Here is a 12,358-nt window from a genome sequence, read left to right as displayed (position 1 = left end):
CACGGAGTGATCCGCAGTGACAGAGTGTTTGATGCCATGCTGGCGACAGACCGAGGCCTTTATTCTAGAGACTATCCTTATGCAGACTCTCCTCAGTCCATAGGTACCCAATCAAAACATACATATTGTGTTTAACATCTTTTAAACACATTATATTTTTGTGCAATGACCTTTTTTCTGTTTAGCCTGCCTGTGCAGTAAAAGTGACAGATGTGTGCTGTCTTATTATTACAGGCTACAGAGCAACCATCAGTGCTCCACACATGGTAACTATGATAGACGTTGCTGAGATGGGAGTAGATGAATTAAACAGTATGTGTGATGATGCTGTTCACTTTACAGCATGCCCACGCTCTGGAGCTGCTCAGCGACAAGCTGACCGAAGGGGCATCGGCACTGGATGTGGGTCGGGGAGCGGCTATCTCACTGCCTGCTTTGGCGAGGATGGTAAGTTCTGAAAACCTATTGAGTCTTATGATTAGAAGAAGTAGGTCCTGAGCAAACCCTGAGGCCCATCAGGCCGGTGTTTTTTCCCTTGGATACTGAGCAGATGACAGCCAGTGACTCTGTCAGGATGGGACGTAAGCCCCATCAAGGAACTAATATGGTGAATGCTGCCTGGCCTGAACCCCTAACCCACATATCTGTCTGTTCTGTAGGAAAGGAGTTGCCCCTACATTTTTATTTTATTATTGTTGTTTGCTGGTGGTCCTTGATATACCAGAAGTTTCATGTTTCTGTTGTATGTAGACCGGGGCCGGCGGGCGAGTAGTCGGCAATCGAAACACATTGAAGAACTGGTTCAGGCAGCAATAAAAAACGTGCAGTCTGACGACCCAGAGCTGCTTTCCTCTGGACGTATCAACCTTGTAGGTGAGTAATCTGCTTTTTGAGTGGTGTCCACATTTGCACTTCATTAGTTTACGCTCACAGGTTGCATCGTGTTTACCTGTTAGAATCAATAACGTAAGGAGATTTAGATTGTATTAGATTAGACTGAACTTTATTCATCCCTTGGGAAGACTCTCTCAGGGAATTTGAGGTTCCAGCAACATCGTATACAACCCCTGGCAAAAAGTATGGCATCACCGGCCTCGGAGGATGTTCATTCAGTTGTTTAATTTTGTAGAAAAAAAGCAGATCACAGACATGACACAAAACTAAAGTAATTTCAAATGGCAACTTTCTGGCTTTAAGAAACACTATAAGAAATCAAGAAAAAGATTGTGGCAGTCAGTAACGGTTACTTTTTAGACCAAGCAGAGGAAAAAAATATGGAATCACTCAATTCTGAGGAAAAAATTATGGAATCACCCTGTAAATTTTCATCCCCAAAACTAACACCTGCATCATATCAGATCTGCTCGTTAGTCTGCATCTAAAAAGGAGTGAACACACCTTGGAGAGCTGTTACACCAAGTGGACTGACATGAATCATGGCTCCAACACGAGAGATGTCAAATGAACAAAGGAGAGGATTATCAACTCTTAAAAGAGGGTAAATCATCACGCAATGTTGCAAAAGATGTTGGTTGTTCACAGTCAGCTGTGTCTAAACTCTGGACCAAATACAAACAACATGGGAAGGTTGTTAAAGGCAAACATACTGGTAGACCAAGGAAGACATCAAAGCGTCAAGACAGAAAACTTAAAGCAATATGTCTCAAAAATCGAAAAATGTACAACAAAACAAATGAGGAACGAATGGGAGGAAACTGGAGTCAACGTCTGTGACTGAACTGTAAGAAACCACCTAAGGAAATGGATTTACATACAGAAAAGCTAAACGAAATGCATCATTAACACCTAAACAGAAAAAAACAAGGTTACAATGGGCTAAGGGAAAAGCAATCGTGGACTGTGGATGACTGGATGAAAGTCATATTCAGTGATGAATCTCGAATCTGCATTGGGCAAGGTGATGATGCTGGAACTTTTGTTTGGTGCCTTTCCAATGAGATTTATACAGATGACTGCCTGAAGAGAACATGTAAATTTCCACAGTCATTGATGATATGGGGCTGCATGTCAGGTAAAGGCACTGGGGAGATGGCTGTCATTACATCATCAATAAATGCACAAGTTTATGTTGATATTTTGGACAATTGAAAGGATGTTTGTGGATGATGAAATCATTTTTCAAGATGATAATGCATCTTGCCATAGAGAAAAAACTGCAAAAAACATTCCTTGCAAAAAGACACATAGGGTCAATGTCATGGCATAGGGTCAATGTCATGAGCAGATCTGATTTGATGCAGGTGTTAATTTGGGGGGATGAAAATTTACAGGGTGATTCATAATTTTTTCCTCAGAATTGAGTGATTCCATATTTTTTCCTCGGCTTGGTCTAAAAAAGTAACCTTACTGACTGCCACAATCTTTTTTTCTTGATTTCTTATAGTGTTTCTTAAAGCCAGAAAGTTACCATTTGAAATGACTTTAGTTTTGTGTCATGTCTGTGATCTGCTTTTTTTCTACAAAATTAAACAACTGAATGAACATCCTCTGAGGCCGGTGATTCCATCATTTTTGCCAGGGGTTGTAGCAGCACACAGGGTAAGAAGCATGCACTGTATCAAAAGTGAAAGTAAAATAACATCCATCCATCCATCCATTTTCTTCCGCTTTATCCGGAGTCGGGTCGCGGGGGCAGCAGCTGAAGCAAAGCCGCCCAGACCTCCCGATCCACACACACCTCCTCCGGAGGAACCCCAAGGCGTTCCCAAGCCAGCTGAGAGATGTATCCCTCCAGCGTGTCCTGGGTCTTCCCCGGGGCCTCCTCCCAGTGGGATGTGCCCGGAACACCTCTCAGCGAGGCGTCCAGGGGGCATCCGGAAAAGATGCCTGAGCCACCTCAACTGACTCCTTTCGACGTGGAGGAGCAGCGGCTCAACTCTGAGCTCCTCCCGAGTGACCGAGCTCCTCACCCTATCTCTAAGGGAGCGCCCAGCCACCCTGCGGAGGAAACTCATCTCGGCCGCTTGTACTCGCGATCTCGTTCTTTCGGTCATGAGCCAAATCTCATGACCATAGGTGAGGATCGGAACGTAGATCGATCGGTAAATCGAGAGCTTTGCCCCCCTACTCAGCTCTCTCTTCACCACGACGGTCCGATTCACAAATATAAATACTAATACCCCCCCCCCCCCCGAGTGAGGCGTTATACAGTCTGACGGCCTGGGGGACATAGAAGTTTTTCAGTCTGTTGGTCCTGCACTTTTAATTATTTTAAATATTTTTCATTGATCTGACTTAGTTTAGCACAAACTGATTACCTGACCCAGGGCGGGTTTGATTCAGAGACATGAAAACTTCAGAGAAATGAAAACTTCATCTTCACCAACACTGCTATCACCTCCCACCTATCCTGGAATCCAGAGAGCTGTTAGGGTGCCACGTTTGGCTCAATTCTGAGGTGCTGTTTGGTCAGGAGAGGGACATACACACACATGCAGCTGTCTTTTAGTATATACAGTGGTCCCTCGCTATAACGCGGTTCACCTTTCGCGGCCCTCGCAGTTTTGCGGATTTTTTGTGCAATTTTCCATGATTTTTTTTTTTTTTTTTAACAGCGCATTGTGTTCTGCGTCCTTATCAGGCGGGCCGGTCACAGCACCGGTCGGCATCACCGCGATTGCTCTCACTGCCTCCGATGCGCTTACTGAGTCTGCGGACTTGGTAAATGCAGCAGCGGGCCACTCACACCGCCCTCCTGTCTGCTGTGTGGAGGTGCGCCAAATCTGGCAACAGGTCCAGAGATTCCGCTTGCTGTTTTGATGCGGATGTTGACTGCAGCCGCAGAGCTCCGTGGCCACCGAGAGAGGACTTGGATTCTTTGCGGGTCCTGCATGCATACCGCCGGAGGCAGTGAGCGAAGGGAGAGTTCTGCGTGTGTCTGTTTATAATCTTCTCGCCCAGAAGAAAAAAGAGACTGTTTACACAGGAGAGAAAAGTGAGAAAATGTTAATGCCTGTTTGAGAAAAGTGTATAAAGTGTGCAGTGAGGGGTTTTACAGCCTTAAAACATTTATAATAATTGCAAAAATAGTGCTGACTACTTTGCGGATTTCGCTTATCGCGGGTTATTTTTAGAACATAACTCCTGCGATAAATGAGGGACCACTGTACTAGATTAGGTGTTTCAATCAATTCTCAAAATCGGTCATCCGGGCATTTAACCTCGAGAGGTGGAGTTTTTCGGTGAAAACATTGCCGAACTCGATACAAATACATGTAATTTGGTCACTTTTCAAACGGGTCAGACTCGTCAGTAAAGTCAGTTTAATGTACAATGGTTCATTTTAGGTCAGCTTGGCGTATAAATCTCATCCTTCCAGGCAATGATAGTTGGCAGCTGGCCGTTAGAAACAAGTCAGAGACAATAAAAAAACAGCTGATTTCAGTAAAACGGCATATAGCCCGAGCGTGTTATCATCGAGCGGCCAGTCACGGAAGTACGAATTCTCGCCTTTGGATTGGTCTCTTTGCTGAAGTGACCTAGTGCCGCCCTTGAAAATATTGTGATTAATGTTTTTGGTGGACCTCAGAAGCTTTTCATGTTTCAAAGTCGACCCCAGCGTTGAGAACGGCTTCTGTATTGCATTTGTGCTAATAAACACTGTGCCAGCCTCACTGCAAAATTTAATATGTGCATGTGTCGACAGCGGGTGATGGACGGCTGGGCTACCCTGACGGCGCTCCCTATGATGCCATTCATGTTGGTGCAGCTGCTGCTACTGTTCCTAAAGCTGTAAGCTATGCACGGCTGTCACGCCCTGGGTCACAGCTTGCTGACTGGACGATCCCGCTGATATGGATTTCCTGTTTTCTGCCTTTGTGTAAGCTCTTGGAGCAGCTGAAGCCGGGCGGGCGTTTGATTCTCCCGGTGGGCCCCGATGGCGGAAATCAAGTCTTACAGCAGTACGATCGGCAGAGTGATGGCACCTTCCTCAAGAAAGCTTTGATGGGAGTCATCTACGTACCCCTGACGGACAAGAGGCGTCAGTGGCCCGGGTATTTAACCAAAAACAGACAAACAAAAATAAATAAATAAAGTGGGGGGGGGGGGGATGTTGTCCCCATTCCTTATTTTTTCTGACAAACCTACATCCACATACACGTTGTCACTTTGGGCTGATGACATCCATGCTGCTCTTCTTTTTCTTTTTTTTTTTTTTGTTCCTCCAGAGGTGAGCTCTGACTGCAGTGTGGTTGCCCCTGCAGGAGGTGGCGCTGGTGCTGCAGCTTCGGGGGCCCGTAGCACTTCCCTCAGAGATTCATCTCAGCCACCTGCCATGCTGCGCGGTCTCCTAGCAACAACCAAGGGGCAGTTTGGTGACCTGATTGTCTTCCTGAGTTCAAACGGTGATCGCCGCTGGACCGTCTCCTGATGACCTTCGTCCAAGAGTCCTCGCTGTCAGATAAGCTATGATGACAGGGAGGAGAGAGAAAAAAAAGATACAACAGTGTGGTTCACAATATTGCACAAGCCGCAGTAAAATTTGTGTGTATTGAATCCATTCATACACAAAGACAAACCTCATTACAAGCCAAGTAATTTTAATAATAACTATCAAATGATCCTATTTTCTGCTAAGAACTGCTATTTGCTTTTGTGTTGGATACATCCAATCCTGATTGAGATTATTAACCTGTATTGGGGTTTTTGGGGGTTGGATGGGTGTTGATCAATCACTAATGGTTTAACGCATCTAATATTTTGAAATCATGCAACTATTTGAAAATATGTACATAATACCAGATTCATTAATAAAAGCCAATAAATTGATACGTTTCGTATATTGTTGTCTATTGACTCTTATCTGCAACAATCTATAAAATATGTTTATTATTTGACTAAACAACCAGCTCAGAAAAAACGACAATAAGAAAGTTTATTGGTTAAATGGATCTCCGCAACACATTAAAATGCATATCAATCAATCAAATCACTTTATTTATCCCCGGGGGGCAAATTAAAAAGGCACGAGAGTAGCTTGGAAGACTTTAAAAAAATAAAGCCTCTACTGGTGGTTGGCTCTCACTGCGGTATTGTATCACTTCCTGTTCCGCAGCACAGCGGTGTTTTGCTGTATCTGTTAGCTGTTTAATCTGCGCAGTTAGATTGATCTAGTTACCTAGATAACGATTTGTTTCACAGTGTAATCTTCACGTGCCTTAACTAAAGCACTCCCTCTGCTGAATCACCTCTAAATTATTTACACATTATTCACTTTATGTGTTTTTAGGAATCTGCTAGCTTAGCGTAGCTACTAGCTCTTAGCCGGTTTAGCATGGAGGCTTCTCCTGTCTCTCCTGCACTTTTCTGCTCTGGGTGTGAAATGTTTAGTTATTCCTCGGCCTCCTTTAGCAGTAATGGTACTTGTAATAAGTGTAGCTTATTCGTAGCTTTGGAGGCCAGGCTGGGCGAATTGGAGACTCGGCTCCGCACCGTGGAAAATTCTACAGCTAGCCAGGCCCCTGTAGTCGGTGCGGACCAAGGTAGCTTAGCCGCCGTTAGTTCCCTTCCAGCAGATCCCGAGCAGCCGGGAAAGCAGGCCGACTGGGTGACTGAGGAAGAAGCGTAGTTCTAAACAGAAGCCCCATGTACACCGCCAACCCGTTCACATTTCTAACCGTTTTTCCACACTCGACGACACACCCGCCGAGGATCAAACTCTGGTTATTGGCGACTCTGTTTTGAGAAATGTGAAGTTAGCGACACCAGCAACCATAGTCAATTGTCTTCCGGGGGCCAGAGCAGGCGACATTGAAGGAAATTTGAAACTGCTGGCTAAGGCTAAGCGTAAATTTGGTAAGATTGTAATTCACGTCAGCAGTAATGACACCCGATTACGCCAATCGGAGGTCACTAAAATTAACATTGAATCGGTGTGTAACTTTGCAAAAACAATGTCCGACTCTAGTTTTCTCTGGGCCCCTCCCCAATCGGACCGGGAGTGACATGTTTAGCCGCATGTTCTCCTTGAATTGCTGGCTGTCTGAGTGGTGTCCAAAAAATGAGGTGGGCTTCATAGATAATTGGCAAAGCTTCTGGGGAAAACCTGGTCTTGTTAGGAGAGACGGCATCCATCCCACTTTGGATGGAGCAGCTCTCATTTCTAGAAATCTGGCCAATTTTCTTAAATCCTCCAAACCGTGACTATCCAGGGTTGGGACCAGGAAGCGGAGTTGTAGTCTTACACACCTCTCTGCAGCTTCTCTCCCCCTGCCATCCCCTCATTACCCCATCCCCGTAGAGACGGTGCCTGCTCCCAGACCACCAACAACCAGTAAAAATCTATTTAAGCATAAAAATTCAAAAAGAAAAAATAATATAGCACCTTCAACTGCACCACAGACTAAAACAGTTAAATGTGGTCTATTAAACATTAGGTCTCTTTCTTCTAAGTCCCTGTTAGTAAATTATATAATAATTGATCAACATATTGATTTATTCTGCCTTACAGAAACCTGGTTACAGCAGGATGAATATGTTAGTTTAAATGAGTCAACACCCCCGAGTCACACTAACCGTCAGAATGCTCGTAGCACGGGCCGGGGCAGAGGATTAGCAGCAATCTTCCATTCCAGCTTATTAATTAATCAAAAACCCAGACAGAGCTTTAATTCATTTGAAAGCTTAACTCTTAGTCTTGTCCATCCAAATTGCAAGTCCCAAAAACCAGTTTTATTTGTTATTATCTATCGTCCACCTGGTTGTTACTGTGATTTTCTCTGTGAATTTTCAGACCTTTTGTCTGACTTAGTGCTCAGATAAGATAATTATAGTGGGCGATTTTAACATCTACACAGATGCTGAGAATGACAGCCTCAACACTGCATTTAATCTATTATTAGACTCAGTTGGCTTTGCTCAAAATGTAAATGAGTCCACCCACCACTTTAATCATATCTTAGATCTTGTTATGACTTATGGTATGGAAATTGAAGACTTAACAGTATTCCCTGAAAACCCCCTTCTGTCTGATCATTTCTTAATAACATTTACATTTACTCTGATGGACTACCCAGCAGTGGGGGAATAAGTTTCATTACACTAGAAGTCTTTCAGAAAGCGCTGTAACTAGGTTTAAGGATATGATTCCTTCTTTATGTTCTCTAATGCCATATACCAACACAGTGCAGAGTAGCTACCTAAACTCTGTAAGTGAGATAGAGTATCTCGTCAATAGTTTTACATCCTCATTGAAGACAACTTTGGATGCTGTAGCTCCTCTGAAAAAGAGAGCTTTAAATCAGAAGTTGCCTGACTCCGTGGTATAACTCACAAACTCGCAGCTTAAAGCAGATACCCGTAAGTTGGAGAGGAAATGGCATCTCACTAATTTAGAAGATCTCACTTCCTACACACCTAACCGATATCAATATATTATATTACATATACATACACATACACATATATATATACATAAACATACACACATATATACACATATATATACACAACATAAATATACACCTACACATACCTACTTACATACAAAATACTATATATTTACAAGCCGAAGCAAAAAACAAAAACACCCTAACCCTCATTACTCTTCCTCCTCCCTATACCCAGAAAAAACATATTTTTGTACCGCTGTTTGAACTGGTTCATGCTTGGACATTGCTTGAGCCCCACTCCCAATCTGTTCCACATCCTCACCCCACAGACAGAAATACAGAAACCTTTTAATGTTGTTCGTGCCCACTGATGCTTTAATTAAATTTCCCCCTCAGACTGTAATCCCCTGATCTGTTAAAAAACATATTTTTAATATTTGCTGGAAGTAAATTGTTTGCTTTATACACAATTTGTACTGTTTGAAAATGAACCAAGTCATGGTTCATGTCAGACATGGGTTAGTGCTGACATCTTACTACTCATCACTAATTGAAGAAAATAAGAACAACCCCCAGGTTTCTTTTCAGCACTGTAAGCCAGGCTGACAAAGAGTCAGAGCTCTATTGAGCTGAGTATTCCTTTAACTTTAACTAGTAATGACTTCATGACTTTCTTTGCTAATAAAATTTTAACTATTAGAGAAAAAATTACTCATAACCATCCCAAAGACGTATCGTTATCTTTGACTGCTTTCAGTGATGCCGGTATTTGGTTAGACTCTTTCTCTCCGATTGTTCTGTCTGAGTTATTTTCATTAGTTTACTTCCTCCAAACCATCAACATGTCTATTAGACCCATTCCTACCAGGCTGCTCAAGGAAGCCCTACCTTTCATTAATGCTTCGATCTTAAATATGATCAATCTATTAGTTGGCTATGTACCACAGGCTTTTAAGGTGGCAGTAATTAAACCATTACTTAAAAAGCCATCACTTGACCCAGGTATCTTAGCTAATTATAGGCCAATCTCCAACCTTCCTTTTCTCCTCAAAAATTCTTGAAAGGGTAGTTTAAAACAGCTAACTGATCATCTGCAGAGGAATGGTCTATTTGAAGAGTTTCAGTCAGGTTTTAGAATTCATCATAGTACAGAAACAGCATTAGTGAAGGTTACAAATGATCTTCTTATGGCCTCGGACAGTGGACTCATCTCTGTGCTTGTTCTGTTAGACCTCAGTGCTGCTTTTGATACTGTTGACCATAAAATTTTATTACAGAGATTAGAGCATGCCATAGGTATTAAAGGTACTAGCGCTGTGGTGGTTTGAATCATATTTGTCTAATAGATTACAATTTGTTCATGTAAATGGGGAATCTTCTTCACAGGCTAAGGTTAATTATGGAGTTCCACAAGGTTCTGTGCTAGGACCAATTTATTCACTTTATACATGCTTCCCTTAGGCAGTATTATTAGACAGCATTGCTTAAATTTTCATTGTTACGCAGATGATACCCAGCTTTACCTATCCATGAAGCCAGAGGACACACACCAATTAGCTAAACTGCAGGATTGTCTTACAGACATAAAGACATGGATGACCTCTAATTTCCTGCTTTTAAACTCAGATAAAACTGAAGTTATTGTACTTGGCCCCACAAATCTTAGAAACATGGTGTCCTAACCAGATCCTTACTCTGGATGGCATTACCCTGACCTCTAGTAATACTGTGAGAATCTTGGAGTCATTTTTGATCAGGATATGTCATTCAATGCGCATATTAAACAAATATGTAGGACTGCTTTTTTGCATTTGCGCAATATCTCTAAAATTAGAAAGGTCTTGTCTCAGAGTGATGCGAAAAACTAATTCATGCATTTATTTCCTCTAGGCTGGACTATTGTAATTCATTATTATCAGGTTGTCCTAAAAGTTCCCTGAAAAGCCTTCAGTTAATTCAAATGCTGCAGCTAGAGTACTGACGGGGACTAGAAGGAGAGAGCATATCTCACCCATATTGGCCTCTCTTCATTGGCTTCCTGTTAATTCTAGAATAGAATTTAAAATTCCTTCTTCTTACTTATAAGGTTTTGAATAATCAGGTCCCATCTTATCTTAGGGACCTCATAGCCTTCAGCTTTCAGGCTCCTCTCCTGTGGAACCAGCTCCCAATTCAGATCAGGGAGACAGACACCCTCTCTACTTTTAGATTAGGCTTAAAACTTTCCTTTTTGCTAAAGCTTATAGTTAGGGCTGGATCAGGTGACCCTGAACCATCTCTTAGTTATGCTGCTATAGACTTACACTGCTGGGGGGTTCCCATGATGCACTGACTGTTTCTTCTCTTTTTGCTCTGTATGCACCACTCTGCATTTAATCATTAGTGATCGATCTCTGCTCCCCTCCACAGCATGTCTTTTTCCCTGGTTCTCCTCGCTCAGCCCCAACCAGTCCCAGCAGAAGACTGCCCCTCCCTGAGCCTGGTTCTGCTGGAGGTTTCTTCCTGTTAAAAGGGAGTTTTTCCTTCCCACTGTTGCCAAGTGCTTGCTCACAGGGGGTCGTTTTGACTGTTGGGGTTTTTCCGTAATTATTGTATGGCCTTGCCTTACAATATAAGGCGCCTTGGGGCAACTGTTTGTTGTGATTTGGCGCTATATAAATAAATTGATTTGATTTGAAATAAATAACGTACACAACAATACACAACCATCAGCAATACACAGACCATGCAACCACATTCAACAGCTAGAAAGGTTTGTAAGTGCTGGATGATAAAGTGCTATTAAAATGTGCTTCAAACATCTGTTTCAAACCATGAGGGGGTTAAAGTTCAGGGTTAAGTTGCTGGACAGCCCTGGGGATAAAGGTTGTCCTCCTCTGAGTCCGACAGCCTGGACAACGAAGTCTGCGTCCTCAAGGGAGCCACTCTAAATCATAAGAAAGCACATGGGTGGAGTCATGTAATATTTTGAGAGCAGTTTTTACAGTCAGTTGATCACATAATGAGGTGAGAGACCAAACAGGTTTCCCAATGATTTTAGAGCAAACCTTGGCCACATCCATCAGACGATTTCTGTCTTGCAGGGTGATGGAGTGGAACCAGCAAGTGAAAGAGGAGGTGATTACATTTTCAATGAATGCATAATAAAATATAGTGAGAATGACCTTGTTTACATTGAATGATTGCAGCTTTCTAAGAAGGTACCGTCTCCGGTGACATTTCTTGAGCAATTCACCTGTGTTAGGGGAGAACCTCAATGAGTTAGAATAAAAGTAGGACAAAATAACAGAAATAATGTATATTTGTTAGATAAATTAACATTACCCTATATCTGTGACATATGTGCCCCCATAAAAGTGTTAATTTGGCAGCATCAACCCAATTGGTGGTTTTATGGACATAGGCTTTGGCAAAGTTTGTGACACTATAACATACTGTTATACTGTTAACATACTAAATGCTGTCATATAATATGTCTTCATATTAAAAAGACATATAATTAGGATAAACTGATCAGAATTTACTGCTTGAATAGGTGACAACCCCCTGTAACCCTGATCTAGAATAAGCAGGTTTAGAAAATTAATGGATGAGTAGAATTAGGTTTTCTTAAGCAGAATACAAAACTACTACTTAAAAACAAGCTTTTAAGAAGGATCTTAAGTATATGAAAATGATGTTTAATAAGGATTTTATTATATTAGTAGTTCAGTTGCTAGTTATATTTTTTTTATAACTTAGGACCTGCAGCTGGAGGCAGATGAAACAATTGTGTCTTTTGATGTGACTTCGTTGTTCACCTGCATCCCACCGCTGAGGCCGTCTCAGCTGTGAGGCAGAGACTGCTGGAGGATGTGTCTCTACTTGAACGGACCAAACTCACACCAGACCACATCTGCCAGCTCTTGGAGATCTGTCTTAACACCATGTTATTTCCTGTTTAGGGGGAATTACTACAGGCAGAATTCATGGCTGTGCAAATGGGGTCTCCGGTATCCCCCATTGTG

General features: G+C 42.4%; 1 pseudogene; it reads left to right on the top strand.

Moving 5' to 3' along the window:
* LOC117531954 overlaps positions 1–5,790 on the top strand; it is a 30,064-nt pseudogene extending 24,274 nt beyond the window's left edge.
* Positions 5,791–12,358: the final 6,568 nt, after the last annotated feature.

The sequence above is a fragment of the Thalassophryne amazonica genome, chromosome 19 (assembly GCF_902500255.1).
Source record: "Thalassophryne amazonica chromosome 19, fThaAma1.1, whole genome shotgun sequence".
Lineage (NCBI taxonomy): Eukaryota > Metazoa > Chordata > Actinopteri > Batrachoidiformes > Batrachoididae > Thalassophryne > Thalassophryne amazonica.
This window is presented reverse-complemented; position numbering and strand designations above follow the sequence as displayed.